This window comes from Mandrillus leucophaeus, unplaced genomic scaffold (genome assembly GCF_000951045.1).
Source record: "Mandrillus leucophaeus isolate KB7577 unplaced genomic scaffold, Mleu.le_1.0 Scaffold508, whole genome shotgun sequence".
Lineage (NCBI taxonomy): Eukaryota > Metazoa > Chordata > Mammalia > Primates > Cercopithecidae > Mandrillus > Mandrillus leucophaeus.
This window is the reverse complement of record NW_012105453.1, coordinates 1,372,451-1,378,574: the sequence shown is the minus strand read 5'-3', so window position 1 is coordinate 1,378,574 and position 6,124 is coordinate 1,372,451. Positions and strand designations below refer to the sequence as shown.

Here is a 6,124-nt window from a genome sequence, read left to right as displayed (position 1 = left end):
CTGAGAGCTCTGCTGTTAGTCTGATGGGCTTCCCTTTGTGTGTAACCCGACCTTTCTCTCTGGCTGCCCTTAACATTTTTTCCTTCATTTCAACTTTGGTGAATCTGACAATTATGTGTCTTGGAGTTGCTCTTCTCAAGGAGTATCTTTGTGGGGTTCTCCATATTTCCTGAATTTGAATGTTGGCCTGCCTTGCTAGGTTGGGGAAGTTCCTGCAGAGTGTTTTCCAACTTGGTTCCATTCTCTGTGTTACTTTCAGGTACACCAATCAGACGTAGAATTACATAGTCCCATATTTCTTGGAAGCTTTGCTAGTTTCTTTTTACTCTTTTGTTCTCTAAACTTTTCTTCTCACTTCATTTCATTCATTTGATCTTCAATCACTGATACCCTTTCTTCCAGTTGATCGAGTCGGCTACTGAAGCTTGTGCATTCGTCACATAGTTCTTGTGCCATGGTTTTCAGCTGCATCAGGTCATTTAAGGACTTCTCTACACTGGTTATTCTAGTTCGCCATTTGTCTGATCTTTTTTCAAGGTTTTAGCTTCTTTGCAATGGGTTCGAACTTCCTCCTTTAGCTCGGAGAAGTTTGATCGTCTGAAGACTTCTTCTCTCAACTCGTCAAAGTCATTCTCCGTCCAGCTTTGTTCCATTGCTGGCGAGGAGCTGTGTTCCTTTGGAGGGGGAGAGGCGTTCTGATTTTTAGAAGTTTCAGCTTTTCTGCTCTGTTTTTTTTCCCCATCTTTGTGGTTTTATCTACCTTTGGTCTTTGATGATGGTGACATACAGATGGGGTTTTGGTGTGGATGTCCTTTCTGTTTGTTAGTTTTCCTTCTAACAGTCAGGACCCTCAGCTGCAGGTGTGTTGGAGTTTGCTGGAGGTCCACTCCAGACCCTGTTTGCCTGGGTATCAGCAGCGGAGGCTGCAGAACAGCGAATATTGCTGAACAGCAGATGTTGCTGCCTGATTGTTCCTCTGGAAGCTTTGTCTCAGAGGGGTACCTGGCTGTGTGGGGTGTCAATCTGCCCCTACTGGGGAGTGCCTCCCAGTTACGCTACTTGGGGGACAGGGACCCACTTGAGGAGGCAGTCTGTCCATTCTCAGATCTCAAACTCTGTGCTGGGAGAACCACTACTCTCTTCAAAGTTGTCAGACCAGGACATTTAAGTCTGCAGTGGTTTCTGCTGCCTTTTGTTTGGCTATGCCCTACCCCAAGAGGTGGAGTCTACAGAGGCAGGCAGGCCTCCTTGAGCTGCGGTGGGCTTCTCCCAGTTCAGGTTTCCAGGCCGCTTTGTTTACCTACTCAAGCCTCAGCAATGGCGGGCGCCCCTCCCCCAGCCTCCCTGCGGCCTTGCAGATCTCAGACTGCTGGGCTAGCAATGAGTGAGGCTCTGTGGGCGTGGGACCCTCTGAGCCAGGCGTGGGATATAATCTCCTGGTGTGCCATTTGCTGAGACCATTGGAAAAGCGCAGTATTCGGGTGGGAGTGACCCGATTTTCCAGGTGCCGTCTGTCACAGCTTCCCTTGGCTAGGAAAGGGAATTCCCTGACCCCTTCCACTTCCCAGGTGAGGCGATGCCTTGCCCTGCTTCAGCTCATGCTTGGTGGCTGCACCCACTGTCCTGCACCCACTGTCTGACAAGTCCCAGTGAAATGAACCCGGTACCTCAGTTGGAAATGCAGAAATCACCTGTCTTCTGTGTTGTCCACGCTGGGAGCTGTAGATTGGAGCTGTTCCTGTTTGGACATCTTGGAACCACTGTATCCACCTATTTTTAATTCATTTCTAAAGCTGTAACTTACTCATACTAGCAGTAAGTCTGGTACTTCTTTCTTAAGACCCATCTCTTCTAATTAGCCAAGGATCCTGGGGGAATTCTCAGCCTCTATGGTTCAGCCCAATTTCTGAATAGCATTCAAGACAAAAGAGATGTCATGTGCGCCATTCAAAGGACCTTTGTCCATGGATGCAGTAATTTCCTTGCTGATCTGAATTCATTCACAACCTCCTAAATACTTTGGTATATTCCCTAATCTCAGTAATGGCACCACCATTTACCTGGTCTTCTAAGCCAGAAAACTGAGATTCACTTTAATTGTCTTATTCCACCCCAAGTTTCCCTCTAGCTACTATTTCTCTCTTTTTCCATTTGCAGTCATTTTTCTTAAACAAATTGCTTATACCTGCGGCTTTCATTGATTCCCCTCACAACTGAGTACCATAGTACTTATTCTATGTACTCCTTTGGGCTTTGGCCTTAGTGTCACACACTTTCCACAACATTGAATCTTACTTGGTAGTCTTTGAAAACACGGCCAACTCTCATGATGACTTAGAGTTATCCACTGATTATCTAAAAGTATGAGAACCTTCTCTTTGCCCTCTTTTTCTATGCCAGACTTCCATTCCCAGGCTTCCACACTGAAGTTTCCCTTCTTATATTCTCTGCTTAGCTCACCCCTCCTTCCCTGTTCATCACCTAGGCTCAGTTGGCATTAAAAAAATTTTTTTTGGAGGGGGTGCAGTAATATTTTATTTTCTTTTTTCTTTTTTTTCTTTTATAAAATTATACTTTAAGTTCTAGGGTACAAACAACGTGCAGGTTTGTTACATATGTATACGTGTGCCGTGTTGGTTTGCTGCACCCATTAACTCGTCATTTACATCAGGTATTTCTCCTAATGCTCTCCCTCCCTCATCTCCCCACCCCACGACAGGCCCCAGTGTGTGATGTTCCCCGCCCTGTGTCCAAGTGTTCTCATTGTTCAGTTCCCACCTATGAATGAGAACATGCGGTGTTTGGTTTTCTGTCCTTGTGCTAGTTTGCTGAGAATGATGGTTTCCAGCTTCATCCATGTCCCTGCAAAGGACATGAACTCATCCTTTTTTATGGCTGCATAGTATTCTATGGTGTATATGTGCCACATTTTCTTAATCCAGTCTGTCATTGATGGACATTTGGGTTGGTGGTGTTAAAAAATTTAAAAGCAAAAAAACTCTGCTCAGATCTTTACTTCTCAATTATCAAAGTGGAATAAGATAGCCCATGTCTCCTCCCCAATGCCTCAAACATCTATATGAAATGGAATATCTCTGTGCTTTGATTCCAACAAATACCGGTTTAAAATACTGTTATAATGAAATCCAACAACTGATCCTAATTTTTTATGGTGAAATTGTGTTTTATGAAGAATTGCTTGAAATAAGTAAAGCAGTATTAAGGCATGAACATCTGGTTAACTGGAAATATTTGTTTTAAAGGACTTTGGACTGCGGTGAGGGTAGATGTCCTCCCTCAAAATAAAACCAACACAGATCAAAGAAAGATTAAATACATCATTGAAACTTATATAAGTGGATATGTCATTTTTGTTATACAGGATGTTTTAGATAATTGTTACAAAGAAAATACAAGATCTCTTAAGAGATATTTATTCTTTGCTCCCACAAGGATTTGTCCTCATTTTCACACAGAAGTCACTCACTCAGATTACTGAGCTAAGAAAGTAGTTTATTTTAATCTTCCAGGCACTCAAATACAATGGATTCCTTCGGTAAACAGTGGGTTCTCCACCCTAATTAGACAGGAGCATCACCGAGAGAACTGTGTAAAGATACTGAATCCAAGTTACCAACCCCCGAAAAGCTTATTTTAATGGTTTTTGGCTGGGGAAACTTAGGCATTCTTAAAATTCTTAAATGCTCCCTGAGTGATTCTAAAACACATCAAGAATTGAGAATTCCTAGACCAGGGCTTATCTGGAGAGATTCTGTGAGAAAAACAGGGTAGGTCCAGAAAGATAATTATTTACCCATTTCTTTAAAAATTTTCTCTGAGACAGATTTTCTAACTTTCTTTCTTTTTTCGGGGGAGGGAGGGACAAAGTCTCACTCTGTCGGCCAGGTTGGAGTGTACTGGCGTGATTTCGGATCACTGCAACATCTGCCTCCCAGGATGCTCACTGCAACCTCTGCTTCCCAAGGGAATATCTAATTCCTTTAGATATTCCAGCCCTGCTAACATCCTGGAAGCTGTCAAATTTTCCCATGGCCAATAGAAGGATTGGATTAAAATGTTCCTCAAAAATGTTAATGTGATGATTACCTGCCTCAGCCTCCCAAGTAGCTGGGACTACACCAGGCACACAACATCTGGCTAATTTTTGTATTTTTAGTAGGGACAGGGTTTCACCATGTTGGCCAGGCTGGTCTCGAACTCCTGACCTCAAGCAATCCACCAGCCTTGGCCTCCCAAAGTGCTGGGATTGCAGGTGTGGGCCACCGCACCCGGCCAGATTTTCTAGTTTTCTTCGGTATCTTATTTTAATGTTTTGTTATCTTAACAAAGAAGTTGCTAATGTCTATGAAGTTAAACTCTGTAATGTCCTCTTCATAAACATACATACATATAAATATTATTATGCTTGCATCATTACTATAAAGAAAATAATGAATGCTATTACTATTTGGCCAAAGAATTGGAAGACTCAGAAGCAGGTTGTCCTAGATTATTGATAGTAAAAGTGAGAGCCAGAAACACAATCTCTTAATCTTCAGTTTATATTTCATCCAAATGAGTTACTTCTAATAGAAAATTGTGACAAAATCAATAGGATCTATTGCCTTATTTCAGTTATATATAATCAAAATGCTGATAATTATGTACAAAAAGTACAGAAACTATGTGACCACTTACTCTTACTGAGGATAGGTTCTGAGATATGAGGAAAGCTCTTGATTAATTTATTGTTGTCTCCTGTATCCCCGTTTATCCCCCTCCTGCCATGTAATATAAGGAATCTGCAATGGAAAGACACAGATAAAAATGAGTAATTTTACAGATGAAACTCATTGTTCTTATTCAAAATAATGATTTTGACTTATTTATTGTTTATCACATGTACATTTAAGTAATGAGCTCAAAATGACATTCACATTTCATGAGTGCACATCTTATTCTTGATGCAGTCTGGCAGTTCCCACATGACAAAAAAGGTTCCACTTTTGGACCAATGATTTCTTAAATGACGACTGTTACTCCTCACTTTGAAATCATTGGTATACAGTCTTTTTAAACGACGAAGACCCTAAAAATTTTTAGCTTAATTTTAAACTTGCTCGAATAGGAAGCTGGAAGAAAAATAGCTGGAATGAAGAATAAGCACCCTGAATTTATGGAACTCAAAACACTTTGCATGCATCTTTGAGGACTTGAAAGAAATACACACCTTCAAGTTATAAAGGAAGTTCACAGATATCTTCCAGATTAATTAACTTCCTTGTTCTGGTTCTACTCAGACATTTCAGCGGAAGACATTAGAGCACTGTACTCTCTTCTTGAATATCCACCCAGCCCCCCAGTAATCGCTCTCTAAATTCTACCCTTACTTATTAGCCCAGGTCAAGGGATACCCCATCCATGAAATATTTTCTAGGTACCTAATGAATGTGATTGCTCCCTCATTGAGGTTTCCATCATATTTTGTTTCAACATGTACATTCTATCTGGTATTTTAATTGCTCCCCTATATTCATCTTCTTTATTGGGTGACTTCATAAGGGGAGAGGCATTTTCCTATTCATCTTGGTATCCCTCATAGTAGCTAGTATCTTAAAATTGGAGCTCAATAATTATCTGCTGGAAGAATGAATATGCAGTCTGCCCATTTTCAGATAGCTCATTTTTTCTTTTGGATTGGAGAATCCAAGGACAAAAAAGAGATGGCTTGCTCAAATTTACTATGGTGGTAATCCATATATTCAAGACTTACTCCAGCTGGGCAACAGAGTGAGACTCCATCTCAAAAAAAAAAAAAAAAAAAAAAAAAAAAAAAAAAAAAAAAAAAATTGGCTGGATGGACGAACAACGCTAGGTTGAATATAAAAAGTTTCCTATCGCTTGTCACTGAATTCTCCCTTCCAACCACAGAGGATCAGAAAATGGGCTGTTTTATCAGTCCAGTAAGATTTCCTACCTCTGTAGCACTGGAATAGTGAACCACAGAAGACTCCAGAACACACTTTTAAAGTCAAGGAAGATGCTGGGATGTTCTGGCTCAGCTCAAGATCTTGTTTCTTCCTGCGGCCTTCCATGTACCTCCCCCTTGCTGGGACTGGAGAGT

The 6,124-nt window shown here is 41.2% G+C and overlaps 1 protein-coding gene across 1 annotated transcript in view; it reads right to left on the bottom strand.

Annotated features, from left to right (window-relative positions):
- Positions 1 to 6,124, bottom strand: part of AKAP3 (A kinase (PRKA) anchor protein 3) — a 43,530-nt gene extending 37,406 nt beyond the window's left edge. The window contains exons 1-2 of the mRNA XM_011996276.1: positions 5,978 to 6,124; positions 4,699 to 4,802 (exon numbers count right to left, since the gene is read on the bottom strand). The gene's annotated coding sequence lies outside the window, so the exon portion shown is untranslated. The remainder of the gene's footprint in view (positions 1 to 4,698; positions 4,803 to 5,977) is intronic.